The 15,682-nt window shown below is 40.9% G+C and overlaps 1 protein-coding gene across 2 annotated transcripts in view; it reads right to left on the bottom strand.

The window, feature by feature from the left end:
* GPRIN1 (G protein regulated inducer of neurite outgrowth 1) overlaps nucleotides 1-14,256 on the bottom strand; it is a 34,772-nt gene extending 20,516 nt beyond the window's left edge. Inside the window, exon 1 of one of the 2 annotated variants that reach the window (XM_087924193.1) lies at nucleotides 14,179-14,256. The gene's annotated coding sequence lies outside the window, so the exon portion shown is untranslated. Of the gene's footprint in view, nucleotides 1-14,174 lie in introns of both variants that reach the window. The other variant, XM_087924194.1, reaches the window with a different exon arrangement.
* Between the last annotated feature and the right edge of the window lie 1,426 nt (nucleotides 14,257-15,682).

Here is a 15,682-nt window from a genome sequence, read left to right as displayed (position 1 = left end):
TAAAAATGTCACAAAACCTGAGATCTCAGCCAGCAGCCACCTTGGCAGAATACGTTCAAAACCATCCAACAATGTCATTTTCATCCCCAACCTTATTTAAAGATGCCAAATAAGGCATTTATGCCCTGCCCTATTTATACACATATATCCTATTGATTACAATGATGTCAGTATGAAACTGCAATTTCATTTAATTTTAGAAGATAGCTTTCAATAAATAGTCTTTATGGGGGCAGCAGACAGACAGATGATAGAGTGGTATCATTTGTCATCAAAAAAAGAAATAAAATGGGAGCCCTGCTAGAAACGCCAAGCTCTATGTGTATGCATAAACCCAACTGATGCCTCAAATTGCAATTCATCTCTTGCCTTTTTCCCCCCCTTGGCATTTTAAGAGACTACTAACCTACATTTTCAGAGCTGTAAAAATGAAGCCCTCACTTTCCCTAAATCAGCATGAACAATCTGTGAACCTATAAAGGAGAAAACTTGCAACTCATGATTGAAATGAAGAGTTGCTGGTTTTTCCTTGAGCTTGGTTGTTTTCTTGCAGATTTTTCTTACAGTGCACTGATGATTATTACCTAATTTGGGTAATAAAACGCCTGCAAGAAAACAAGCTCAGAGAGCACCAAGGACCATCATTTATTAATACAGAAGCAAATTACAGATCTGAAGAGTAATTTTTTTTTCTTCTCAATATGGAAATGAAGGAGAATGGCAAGGAATGATGGAGAAAGGGGTCTCTTGCCTGCATGGAATTCCTTATCTCCCATGGAGAACAAGTGATTTGTTAAATGGAAAGATGTTTACACATAAATCAATCCAACTTACTTTGGCTTGACTTACTCACAGGTAGAGGTGACTGCAGCTCTAGGCTGAACTACATTATAGGCTTGTCAAATGAGAAGTAATCCTACCAAAGATAATCACTAAGGCTTTTAAAACAAAAGTTATAAGAGATCAGAAAGAGTTGATCCTTATCCCAACTACTAAAATCAATCAAATAATCAATACCGGTGAACAATACCATTCATCTGAAAACCATAACAAACTATTTTATTTTCATTCAATTCTGCCCCCACCCCCACCCCCAAAAACCAACTTGTGACAGCCTACTGAATTTCCACCACCCCCACCAAAAACCCGGGAGGTAGGTAAGCTATTAACTTGCTGAATATCACCAGGTGGGAGGTAAATCAGCATCTCAGCTTAAATCTTCCCTATGCTAAACCAACACTATCTAAACAGTCTCCTACAGACAACCTACAATTATAACATGTAGGCAAGGACAAAAGGTTTGTGGCACTCCACAAGTGCTCTGATCAAGCTGCCCTTGCTGGTAACTGGCACCACAATGACCATTTAAAAAGGTAAACAGCTATTAATATGTGGCATTCTTGGAATAATGGATAATAGTCAAGAGCAGCTGTCACTCTGATAGAATCTGATGGGAAAGTTGAACAATGTGTCAAATAGCCCTAGTTTCTAAATATGCCAATTCATTTAAAAATCACCCAGCATTCATCTATTACTTATTTTAAAGCCCAAGCAGACAAGGCAACATACACACAATTAGCAGCTTTATGAATGGTGGTGAACTGGAGAAATAATTCTGATGTGGATCCTGGGAGAGCAAGGTTGTTGTTTTTCAAACTTCCATTTTATGCCTTACTCAAATTTGTCCTTGAGACTTGCTACTAATAGTTAACAGAAAATATCTTCACCTCGAGCATCCAGCACTCTACACTAATTTTTCCCCCTTTCTGCCTTGATTAAGATACCTCAATAGGCGACTCCCGGTTTGAAGGGCTTTGGTGACAGACAGAAATCTGCGATCGTGCATGGTTTCTCTCTGGGCTTGCCGCTGGAGCGCCCCGAGCCGTCTGGTTTCGGGGCTAAGCCACCCTGTAGAGGTGGTGAAGAGGGGGGAGACTGCCAGCAGGGTCGAGGAGAGCTGCATCTCTCCTCCTCAGCTGGCCATTACTCCCTTTCCCGAAGGCGGTTGCAGCGGTGGTCAGAAATGGGCACCACAAAGGAGAACTCAACTGGAAAAGAATGTGCAGGAGGAAGATAAGAAGTGAAAGTTTTGGCTGACCGGGTTAAATTGCAAAAGCAACAACTCAGGTACCCTGGAATTTAAACTTACAAAAAATAACATCACTCCCAAAGAAGAGTCGGAAGCAGCGAAGGAAAGTGAAAAGGGAAAGGTTTGGCTTTTTTCTCTCTCTCTCTCCTTCCCTATACTGACAACTAAGAGACTTAAATAAGAAATCGGAAAAATCCGCTTTGACATCAATAGGCAATTAAGCTGAAAATAAAACAAAATGCCAAAGGGATAATAAAGATTTCTGGACATTAAAATTTTTCTTTTTCATAAGCAGGAAGGGAGAGAAAAAGAATAAGGGCAGAATCTGGAAGAGGGAGGAGACTGCCTGGAATTAAAAAGAATCTACAGTAAAACTTCAACAAGACTTCTAAAAGATACATTTTAACTGAAACTTTGCAACTAAATAGAAACCCCAGGAAGAGAAAGTGAAAAAAAAGAGCAAAAGAGAAACAGCTTGCATGTATTTGGATTATTTGGTGATCTTTGGATTCTTGGTTATTATATTTGAATGACTAAAATCAATCGGGTGGTTGTTTACAAATTTACACAATGGCACCACTTCTGGATGAATTGAAAATGGAACTTAAAAAGTACAAAGAAGATGCACAAGAAAGGAAGGGTTCTTTTGGCTTCGTTTTTCAATTCTTAGAAATGGAGGTTTGAAACTATGAGAAACAACAAGAAAAGACTGCAAAACAAGAAGACTGGGACAAAGAAGAAGCCATCTTTAATGAACAAGCAATTTTATGTGGGGAAGAAAAAGGAAAGGGGGAGAGAGAATGGAGAATTTAAGATTTAAAAAAACAACCAAAGAAAAGAAAAATAATTCGAAAAATAAGTATAATACTGGAAAGCAACAGAAAAGGGGAATACAGAAGAGAGAAATAGAGGTAGAGAGACAAGGGGGTAAAAAGGGGAGAGAGGAGGAAGAAGGAAAGGAAAAGAAGTTACAAAGGACTGGAGCAAGATATAGAGAAACAGGACCTATTTAGAGATAATGGGTGAAAATCTAACTGAAAAAGGGATTCTATAAAGGTACATAAGATTTGTATTGTTATACTAGTAATAGAAATAACTTTAGAAAATTGGAAACAACGTATGATTAAAATGAGGGATAAAATAGTGTAATTAATGAAATGTTTGTGAATAAAATAAGTGAAATAAAATAAATGAGAAAATTGAATTAGGAAGGAATGGAACGTTTTAATTAGCTAATGTTTTATAAAATATAAGTGAAGGGGGGGGGAACTAACTATGGAAAGCTTATAATTGTTCCCACAGAAATATATTTAATTGAAAAGTAATGTTAAAGATGTTAAGGCTTTAATGAATATTAATGTTAATGACAGAATTGAATTGGAATGGAATGTTGTTTTAATTATATACATTTATAATTTTTTCTTTTTTTAAGAATACAATGTGTATTTAAGAATGTACCAAGCAGAATACGAATGGACGTTATGTATTATATTGAATGTTACAACTTTAGGGAAAAGATATAAAGGCGTCATACTCCAATCAGTAACTACAGGAGAAATTTTGTTTAATAAGAAAAGATAATAGATAATTGAAACAGGACAGACAAAAAATATAAATATAATGATCTGAATTGAGATGAGATAATTAAAATAAAATTGAGAAAATTAAAAGAGGGGAGAAGCTATGCAGAAAATGTAAAATAGTAATAAGATATGGAATAGAATATAAAAATGAGCATGAACCTGAATTTGTGTCTGTACGAAGAAATGTAAACCCGGGATTACGCTACTTTCAAAAAAGATGTTTTATTTGTATTTTTTTTCTCTGTGAAAACTCAAATAAAATTTACAAAAAAAAAAAGATACCTCAATAGGCAAATAAATAAATTTTAAAACAGGACAAGTTGATATCAGGGTAGTATGAGGTTTGGGGAAAGAGAAACAACTCATATCCACTTGTCTTAGCACAGACAAATAATCAGGATATACAGCAAAGAAAGGCAGGATCAGCTGGATTGGACTGGATAATGGTGCAGGCTACTTCTGCAGGCTACTTCTGCTGACAGAATTTGGCAGATCGAATCCCACCAGGCTCAAGGTTGACTCAGCCTTCCATCCTTCTGAGGTAGGTAAAATGAGGACCCAGATTGTTGGGGGCAATATGCTGACTCTGTAAACTGCTTAGAGAGGGATGTAAAGCGGTATGTAAGTCTAAGTGTTATTGCTATTACAGAGCATCAAAATTCATACTTGCCTCATTATTTAATGCAGAAAAAAAATAAAACTAAATATTTAACGATATTATTTTCAATTACGATGAAAATGCTTTCAGCCCACTGTATTTCTGGACAGTGCCAATACAGATAAACCCTAGAATTATGATATAACAGAGCCTGCCCATCACAGTTGTAATTCACAACTATCATAAATAGGGTCATCCACGTGACTGACCTGATTTTATGATCTTTTTTTGCAGCAGTTATTAAGTGAACACCATGGACTTTAAGAAAACCAATGGTTCCCTATGGGCCGGTTGTTCCGAAAACCAAACGTAAATGCCAGTTTTAGGCAAAACTGTTGTAAACCTCAGCCACATGAATGTGGGAGGTTACAAATGGCTGTAAATGTTGCCGGGCCCTTCAAGTATGATCACGTGATTCCAGGAATGGGGGAGAGCGTTGGGACTTTGAATCTGGGTTATAAGTACTCAAGGGAGGTCTGTCGTAACTTCAAACAGTCACTAGGAGACCAGTTATAAATCAAGGATTAGCTGTAATATAGAAAATGTTCAAACGGTTCGCATAGTATAAATGTTGTTTCAATATCATTTAGGATCCCCTTCCCTATGTATTATTCTGCCTCTAGTATGTCAGGCTAGGGTCTTGGACAAATTATGAAACAAGGATTAGCATCTTTACCACTCTTACCAATGAGAATATTATACCAAAAACATCTGGAGGAATTAAAATGGAGGACGCTGTTCTAGGGTTAGACACACATTCTTGTGTTCCTCTTTATGGAATGGAAAGTGTGTGACAGACTGATTCTGTGTAATTGTACTGTTAAATGTGTTGTTATTTCCATCGAAAAGACAAGACAGTGAGGGGAACTGTAAGGAATGCCACATGAGAAGAAAGTAGGATGCAATAACACAATCAAAGGTAGTTCTGATTGCTTCTAATCTATCTGTTTGCAGGCTTTTCTAATAGTTTACCATCCATTTGATATGTTACGGTTTATGAGCTTTATTTTCCTACAAAAGTTAAATGTTTGGATTAATAAGATTATCCCTCCAATCTTTGTCAGAGCCAAAGTATCTTGATTTAATCCGAGTGCCACTGAGCACTATTGCTGGTTCATTTGAGCATGCATATACCACATACAGTATGTGTACTGTTTATCAGATGAGCTATATTAAGTGAGTAATGTGTGCATAGGGATTGCTGGGCATTTCTATGGGTAGTCCTTGACTTACAACAGTTCATTTAGTGACAGTTCAAAGTTACAACGGCACTGAAAAAGTGCCTTATGACCATTTTTCACAGTTACAAACTTTGCAGCATTTCCATGATCATGTGATCAAAATTCAGATGATTGGTAACTGATTCATACTTATGGTGTCGCAGGGTCATGTGATCCCCTTTTGCGACAAAGCAAAAATCAATGGGGAAGCCGGATTCACTTAACAGCCAGGTTGCTGACTTGTCAACTGCAGTGATTCACTTAACCACTGTGGCAAGAAAGGTCATATAAACACTCAAGTGATTCTCACGTGACAACAGAAATTTTGGGCTCGATTGTGGTCATAATTCGAGAATTACCTGTACTACACACCTAGCAGGGTATGTGTGTGTGCCCTAGAAGTTTGAAAGCATGCTAATGCAAGTAGATGAATAGGTATCACTTCAGTGGGAAGGGAAGAGCATTCCAGGAACTTTTGGCATATACTCATGCTGGTCACATGACCATGGAAATTGTCTTTGGACAATGCTGGCTCTGATGGCCAAGAAGAGATGAGCACCGTGCCCAAGTCAGACATGAGACTGGACACCACTTACACGGCCTCTGTTAGTATTTTAAGGCAGACAGAAAGGACTTCAAGGCAAAAACTCTCAAGAAAGTTGCTTTTTTCATAGCTCCCAAATATTGTACTCTTGTGCAAGAATACATGATATTGAAATATTGTTCATATGACACATTTCTCAGTGACTAATAACCATTCATCAATTAGATGTACTTTCTAGGTCTGTAAACTCACTGGACGATGACTGAAATCAGGGTGAATTTAGATAAAATACTCAACTACAACAAAGCTCCCTAATTTGTGATTCAGTGTGTGCTGTGCAAACCCCACTGTCTTTTCTCTGCATCTCCCAGATACCAGCTATCCCAGCCTAGCTAAATAAAACAAAGCCCTGCTCTGACTGAAACCTAAGAAAGAGGCTGGCAATGCTTCTCATTATCCCTGAAAATAGAATCAGATGCATGAGGCAAAAATGTCAGAAACAGCTTGGAAAGAGAAAGCTTTAATGTGGCCGACAGGTATCAGTTTCTTCCCTCTTTCAAAATATTTGAACAATTTCCTAAGAAATTTGTTTTAGAAACATTATTTTCTTATAATGTAATGATCTATAGTCGGTTTCCAATGGTTTGCAGTGCTGTCTTATACATGCTATCTTAAGTGGAAATCTCACTGAATTCATTACAGAAAACTGCACTGAAGATCATGTAAGAAGCACCACCACATGATGGCCAGATAGGAAAGTTTTACAAAAGTCATTTTTATTTTTCAATGCAGGCTACAGGTATGCAGATTGTAGCAGACAACCATCCATGAACTTTGTGAGCTTGTTCTGCTACATATCTTGTTCCGATTCAAATACTACAATCTGCAACATTTCCTTCCTTGAAAAAAAAATGAATAACATTTGCACCATATTCCTCTTTTGTTTGTTGGGTGAATAAACAGAAAGAGCCAAGCAAACCCGGCAGGTGAGAGGAGGAAAAAGAAGAAGAAAAGTTAGAAGGGAAAGAGACTGCTGACAAGACTGCTAACTGCTGCTAACTACACCCTGTGGAACTTTTTGCCTGTTGTATGTTACAGGAGCATTGCTTGGTGAGGCAGCTACAAAGAACTTCTAAAGAAAACAGTCCTCCAGAGAGCAAATTCACTGAATAAGTAAACAGGGAAAGCAAGCAAGAATCTGGTAAGGAAATTCATGAGAGGAGTTAAGAGGAAGACACAATTTGTTCGTTGTACATAGAGGAACCAAGGGAGTGGGAAACTGCTTTAATGAGTTCCTGAGGATGTTCTGTGCAGGCTTTCATCTCTGAAGAGAAGAATAACTTGTGTACATGCTACAAGTTTAAGCTGATAGTCCAGAGACAGAGAGAGAGAGAGACAGGGAGGGAGGGAGAGAGAGAGAGAGAGAGAGAGAGAGAGAGAGAGGGAGAGAGAGAGGAGAGGGAGAGAGAGAGAGAGAGAGAGAGAGAGAGCTCAGAGAGCATCAAGGACTCCACAGTTCAACCTGAGCTACATATATTCTGGTCTATTGGTATATCCGACTTATCAGAAGACACTTGGGGAGGGATAACAGTACAAAGTAGCCTCCCAGAAGATAAGACAAAAACCAAGTGGACAGGATAGTGAGAGGGAGAAATGTGACACGAAGAAACCCAAACCTGTCAAGGGAAGCTCCTCTCCACTGAAGCTTCAGTATAGATTTCTAAGCCTCCCTATATTTTTCAACCATTGGATTTACAGCAGCTGCCATTAATTCAAGGAAAAGGGGAAAGACTCTACGGCAGTGGCCCCCAACCTTTTGGGCACCAAGGACCAGTTCTGTGGAGAGAGGTTTTTCCGCAGACCAGAGGGGGGGGGGGCGTGATTTCATGTGCTGCCTGCTTTCTGCAGAGGGGGCTTCACTTGTTTGTGCAGCCCAGTTTTTGGCATGCCACAGACAGGTGCCGGTTCATAGACTGGGGGTTAGCGACCCGTGCTCTACAACCTCTACAAATGGAAGAATTTCTGCCTCTGCCCTGAGGAAAAAGAAGCAACACCAACAGGATTGCTGAGACTGTGATGCAACATCTAGAAGGAATAATTCTCACACTTTCAACTAAAAATATGAATCTCCTATGTAGACAAAGCTTTCAACATAATAAAAAAAATATTGATGAGAGAGACAGATGAGACGGGGAAACAGAAATTTATAAGAGAAGAAGGAAACAAAAACCCACTACATTTCCTGCATATCCTCATTAGTAGAAGAAATGATGGCAAATCTGAGACCAAGTTCATTAAAAACAAACAAACCTCAAACTAACCAAGTGCCTCACTATCAGTAACAAGAGAAGGTGGGTTTTTTTTTTGAAAATTATTCAAGGACACTGCAGTAATCTGTGTCAAAAACTTCCAATAACCTGGAATGTAAAAAATAGGAAACAAACTACCTATATAACATCTTTCTAGGTAACAGATACCCACGCTTTTTATAGCTTTTGGATGAGAAGTGAAAAGTCTTCAAAAGAAAAACAATAAAGTCCAGTTGCCTCCTTTGGGACAACCATGAGCTGGATGACTGAGAATTGTCTACATCACCATCAGTGTTTGCAGTTATACAAACAAATAAATACAAATAAAAAATATTCTTCCAATCTATAAACTATCTTTAGAACCTTTAGAACTTAACCGAGAAAAATTCCATTGAGATCTACTAGAAATAGCAAATTAAAATTTTTAATTTTTAATCTCTTCAGATGATGTCCTACAAATCAATCTCTTACCATCTTATCTTCATCTCCTGTCAAATTTTAATACCATTACTTATCACTTTCTTTAAAAATACAACAAAATTCTCTTCTTCCCACATCTTAGCTATAAACAAATCTTTAAAACATTATCATTCAGCTCTAGTCAAGAAAAAACCATTAAAAGCTGTTAGAAAAAAGAGGATTATAAACAGTTTAATCTTGGTTTTTAAAGCTTTGTTTTAGTTTTAAAGGTCTTGGTTATTCTTTTTCGATAATGTCCCAAAAGCTTATTTCTTCTCTGTTTTCCTTTTCTCAACATTTCTTTATAGGTATAACACACCTATGGTTTTTTTCTAAATCCAAAGTACTAAAATTGTCCAAGTCCCTTTTCTGACTTAAAATCCAAGTCACTCTTTTAATTTATTGTTTGTACATTTATTATTTGTACATCTATTTTAACTAATAAAACCTTGGACAGTTTCATTTGTAGATACTATGCAACACTTTTGTCTATGTCATTCTTGTATATTGTTGATTTTAAGTCTATTTTCAAAATAGCCTGATTTTCTGTTATATCCTCTGCTATCTCTTTTCATGTCTATGGAGATTCTCTACTAGACTATTAAGTATATGATCTATGAGTACTTTAAAAAGAAACACATTGCTTAGCAGGAATAGCATGACTTGATCAAAACTAAGTTGTGTCAAATCAATCTGATCTCTTCTTTTATAGAGTGACCAATTTAATTGTCTAAGGGAATATGGTCGATAGGGAATGCACACACATCTTTTCTCTGACCAGGCCATGTCTGCTGGCAGCAGTCAGAAGGAAAGCACTGTGCCTGATAGCAAACTATGAATTAGTTAAATGGACAACTGATTCCCTTTATCCATGAAATAAAACCTTTAGGGCACCCAGTGTCTTCTTTTCCAGCTATTATTTTAAAGAGGACGGCAGAGATCTGGCTGTTAAATCACCTCTGGTCTATCCCCTGAGAGTAGTAGATGAAACCAGGTCAATCAGACTAAACTGTTTCTTCGTGAATGATTTTATCTATAGCTAAAAGGTATTTGTAGTAAGATTTAAATAATTTACAAGTTTTCCAAACAGATATAAATATAAAGAGACAGATTTCCCTAGAACAGCAACAACAAAAATGAAGACAACTAAGGGAAGTGTGTGTGTGTGTGCGCGCGCGCGTGTGTGTGCGCGCAGAAATATATCTCAGTGCCAAGCTGAGAACAGATGCAAATCAATTGCTGCTCCCTGTGGCACATCCATGGCTCAGAATGCAATTCCTTTCTCATTACTTATATTTATCTACAATTCTTTGGGCAGTCACCAGTATATGCTTTCAATGCTCAGCTGCTCACACACAGAGAACTATGAACAATGATTCAATGCTTATAGCAAACAGGTTGCTGCCTTCATGACCAGAAGCTACCATCTAGGTAATCTGCCCAGAAGCTTTCATTTATCACTGCATGTTTATCCTTTCAAGTATCTGTTGAAGGACAGAGAACAGCAAGCTGCAGCTTCTATGAATAGCAAATGGTTGAGCTGACACTAAAGCTACATCAACACCAGCCATTAGCAGTTGGCTTCAGTAGAAAAACCGAACTATGACTCTCTGCGAATCAACTCCAAGGCAAAAGCCACAGTGTATCTAGAATCAGGCCAGAGCCAGATATTGCAATCTGGAACCTCTTGATGGTTTGAATTGCAACCTCTTGAGGATGTAATCATCTCAGCCACGGTTCACAACCTCTAAGTACTAAGTTGCCTAGCCTTAAATTAGGGTATAAAAGGAAATATCATTCAAGAGGTCTAAAGAAATTATGCATTATTATTTGTTGTCAGCCACTCTATTTGATACCACAATAACAAAACCTTTATTAGGGCTATGCCATGATCAGGACCAAGGGGAAAAAGATTATCTGGAGCATATGGATGCCTCATCTGTTGGCACCTTCATAAATGAAATGTGCCTTTTCTTGGACTTGCATAGCAACAATCACACGTGTCCATGAAAAACTTTTTTTTTTAAAGTAATTGCTGGAAAGTATGACTTGAGTACCCCATGTATTTTGAATTACATTTTTTTCTTCTGAATTGTTACATAGCTCAAATTTTGGTCCTTTATTAGGATTGAAGCCAATGAACTCTTTGGACTGCTTTCTGACATTAAAGCTGCTGGTACATTTTCTACCCTCCAGAGTTTAAACCCCACCCTTTCCACTGTTTAATAGAAGCCCTCCTTTATTCTTTGCATGGTCAATGGAAGGTTCTCAGAATTCCTGCCCTGGGAAATTCCAGCTCCCCAAATAGTTCTCACCCCTGTGGTCCTGAGTTGTTGCTGAACAACTTTCTATATCCCTTGCCATTGGCCATGCTGGCTAAGGCTGTTGAGAGTTGTAGATCAGTCATACTGGTAGGGTCATAACCCACTCCTCATTATTTTTTCGGAGTGTTCAACCTCTCATCACATCAAGAACAAAGTTTCTCCACAAAGTTTGCACACTTCCTTAAGAAACAGGCCCAGTCCCACATCTGATATTAAAGTCTGACTTCAAGGAAGGTTTGAACTTCACCCAAGCAATGTTGTGCATGTGTTTCCTTCTGAAAGGATGCCAGCTGGGAGGGTTCCCTTAGCAAGTCAGCTGCACAGACCACAAAAAAGGCATTTGCTACCATTAACCCACAGTCTCTTCTCAATTCTTATCCAGCCCCAGTAAAGCTGCTTTGCTTAACGGCACATCTGCAGCAATTAAAATATGCCTTGTGTTATTTAGCTATAACCATGTCACAGGAAGACATTGACTGAAAGCAAAAGCACTTACTGCACAAGTTTAATTTCAAATTTTACTTGCTGCATGAAATCCTCAAGGGGAGTAGACAAAGGTTTATATGAGGTTACTTCATCCCAAAGGAAGGTATAGTAATGGCTTAATGCCATATTGTGTTGAGTGGACCAAGCTGGCTTGGAATGCTTAAACTTATTTATCACATTTTTACACTGCCCATTAAACCTAAGTGACTCTGGGCAGTTTACAACAACGTATGTTCCCAGCGCATACGCAGGGCATCCTGTTAAGGTGGGATGATCTAAGTCAGTTGTCGCCAACTGGTGGGCCGGGGACCACTGGCGGTCTGCGAGAGAATTTTGGTTGTCTGCAGAGAAATGTCCCCCCAAAAGCACCCCCCTCCAAAGCAATTAATCCAGGCTGTGCAGGAACAGAAGACTGAGCTGCCCACATGGCCCACCCACCCGCTGGCCCCCACCCTTCGGCCAAGCGCAAACCTTACCTTGAGTAGAGCCACCCAAGCTGGAATTGGAAGGTAAAACCAATGGTGGGGGAGGGAAATCCACCCTGGGGTGGCTTGCTGACATTGGTGTGAAAGTCGGTCCCATATTCCAGAGCTGCAACAGTCACAGGACTGGCCCTTTGATCATCCCGGAGCAGCTCCTCCAGTCCATGGCAGTCTGGTGCACCCGGGTGGAGGAGCAGCTGCTCCGAGATGACCAAAGGGCCAGTCCTGTGACTACTGCAACTCTGGAATATGGGACCGACTTTCCCACCAATGTCAGCAAGCCACCGTCAGTCAAAATTCATATTAGTGGTCCGCGGGATTTAAAATTACGAGTTTGGTTGGTTCCTGAGGTCCAAAAGGTTGGCGACCCCTGATCTAAGTGGCAGCAACTTTTCAGAACCCCAAAGAGCAATTTTCTTTATCTTGAGGTTCTGGAGACTGAACCTGATATTTCTTTGCAGGCAAAAGATAAGCTTTTTTCTTTTAGCTAGCTAGCTTCAATTCTCCATCTACAACAGAGTGTTTGTCACGATTTTACTGAACAATTTCCAGCATCATACTACCTTACTACCACTGGCCACGCTATCAGGCAATTCAGTATTATTCTTTTCTCTTTGATCTATGGTAATAATCATAAGAAGCTAATAATGTTTTTCTAAGAAATTCTAAGATAAAACCCCACAAATAAAATATTATTTTTCCCTCTTTCTGAAGTGATAGCACCCACTATGGGATGCTTAATAACTGTAGCCTTTATGATTTCAAACCTGTAGATTTACATTCAGATTTCATTTGGGATCCACATTTCACACCCTCTTCTTTCATGTGCCTTGTTTACATGCACACACATGCAAACCAAAGGATCCAAAACACATGCAAACCAAAAGCCCCAAACAAACAGTCAGAAAAGCAAAACCTGGCTAGCGAAAGGAATTCAAGTGAAGCGAACAGTCAAGTCAAGTCAAATCCCTGCCGGGGCAGCTGTCAGACCGAGAGCTAAGAAGCCAGACAGACAATCGCTTACTCGGGTGTGCGGACCTGGGAAGGCAAGCGGGGCTTCGGAGCAAAGCTGTCGCCGCTCGAAAAGAGGAGCTTTTCACGACGGCTTGTACGGTATGAAGGCAAAGAGGATTCGCTGGGCAGGGGAAAGAGGGCGAAGAGCCCGGCGCGGCGGTGATGGAATGATCGCCTCGGAAAGCCAACGGGCGACCCGGAGGGAAATCAATGAATGGAACCCACACCACCCAAGCAGCGTCCAAAAAGGCACCCGTTGGATCGAAGCAGCCTATCGGCAGGCTGTGCACAAACCTATTCTCCAACTACCGATGCGTGTGTATAGACACCCAACGAGGGCAGCAGCCTCGCACACCGAGCGGGAAGAAAACCTCACGTAATGGATCCAGCCCACGCGAATTATTTTACCCGCGGTCGGGCGCGGGCAAAAACACGCCGCGAATGAAACACAACAAAGCCAAAAATACGCGTCGACACCTACCGACCTCAAGGTAACTCGCGATTCCAATACGCGTCCTTAAGCGCGTACCATGGGCAACGGAACCAAGGCAAATCCCACTCCCCCTCCCCCCCACACACATACATACACGCATGACCGTAAGTAGACGACCAGGCTGCCGCGCATCTCCAACTATTTCAACGGGAGGCGAGGGCGGGGTGGGGGTTGGGGCTTCAACCAACCCGGTTACGCTCCTGTCAGCCGCACGCCCGGAGCTTCTAACCCACAACAGCGGAGAGAATCCACCCGTTCCCTGATCAGCCCGACTGATGCCCACGCCACCTTCTCCAGATAACCTGTAGGAGTGAGAATCGGGAGCAAGGACCCTCGTTTCCACCTCCTCCTTGGCCCCGAGGGGTGGCAGGACCGGTCTCCGAACAAAGCCAGCCCAGCTACAAATCGCACGTGTGTTCCTTCCACTACCGCCGCCTTTCTCCCCCACCCCCCGCCACCTCTCCAACCCCCGGTGGGCAGAGCGCGTTAGGCGCTTCCAAGTCCATCGCGCACCTACCTGGGAGCCGGAGGAGAGCTTCTTCCTCTCCTGGGGGGGTCAATCAAGCGTGGCGTCTGAGTGAGGTGGTTTTTTGTTGTTGTTGTTGATGTTGTTGTTTTTTGACTTGCCGGAATGTCGAGCTGACCCAGGTGCGGCAGGCTGGCTCTTCTTGCCCCGCAACTACCGTTCCAGGCGCTGCTGCCGACGAGAGTGTGAGGCTGGGGAGCATGCGTGGAAGAGCCAGGCATTTGGTTTCTGATGGGTGGGGGGAGGAACGCGAGAGGGAGGGAGGCTGGGAGAGAGACAGCTCAGGCACTTGAACATGGAGATGCATTACTCCCGCCTGAGGAGGAGCAGGAGGAGAGCCTGGCTCCTTCCGCAGATCCTCAGGAGCCTGTCTAGGAGGCTAAGACAACGGAGCCCCTCTCTACTTAAGCTATGAATGCCATTAGCCCAATAAAGCAGGCCAGGTGGCAGGCCTGAAAAATGGATTTCCCTTCTCCCCCTCCTTAGTCCCCCTGGGTCTCTGAGGAAAAAACCGCGGATTTTCAGATGGAAGAAGGGGAGATCTCCTAGTCATCGGAAGGCAACTCAGTCTTTTGTGACAAAATAAAATGCACAAGCCTTTCTTTTTTTAAAAATGTGAGTCTTCCGTCCCAAGTGGTTCCTGCTTTGGAAGCAGAGCCCCAGATGAAACCCTAAAGGAGCAGAAGAGCAAAGACAGGTCAATGCGTTTGGAAGTGATGCACGCTGTGAGAGACTGCAAGAGCAGTCACCATGGACTCTGAGAAAGCAGGAATCTCAGCTGGATCCAAAGGCTGAACAGCTTGTTTTGGGAAAGAAGTGCATAGAAATTTACTGAAAAACTTTAAAAGGTTTTGTGGCTTAGTTTCAATATAATTGAGGAATTTTTTTTTCTCTCCCCCATTTTTTTGTAAAATGGAATTCTGTGAATGCTATTAGTTTTTGTGGAAGACATAATAAAAATGATTGACTATGACATTTTGAAAATATAGAGAAGAAGAAAACAACTACCCTTCCTGGACATCCTGTTTAGCTGAGACCACAATGGCAAATTAGAAATGCAGGTCTACAGAAAAACCACCCATACTAACCAGGTGCTCTTCTACCAAAGCAACAATCCAATCTTCCACAGGAGAAGCTGCATAAGGACTTTATTTAGCTGAGCCCAAACCTAGTACAGCAACCCAGAACAGCAGAAAAAGGAAATTGAGCATCTCACTACATATTCCAACAAAATAGATACCCATGCAAATAGATACCCTGACCACTCAACTCAATATAGCACAACCAACACAAACCTAAAAAGAATTACACTGCCATACAGTATAATCCAGAAACTACCAACAGACTACTAGAACCACATAAGCCAACTCAAGCTCTTCAAAGCATCCTAAGGAGACCAAGACTCAACAACCCCAGAAGAAAAAACAGGAGTCATCTACAACATACATCTTTTAGAAAATGACAAACAGAGGTGATGTCTCTGTCTCTATCGACA

The sequence above is a fragment of the Pseudonaja textilis genome, chromosome 2 (genome assembly GCF_049901715.1).
Source record: "Pseudonaja textilis isolate UNSWEBS1 chromosome 2, rPseTex1.2, whole genome shotgun sequence".
Lineage (NCBI taxonomy): Eukaryota > Metazoa > Chordata > Lepidosauria > Squamata > Elapidae > Pseudonaja > Pseudonaja textilis.
This window is presented reverse-complemented; position numbering and strand designations above follow the sequence as displayed.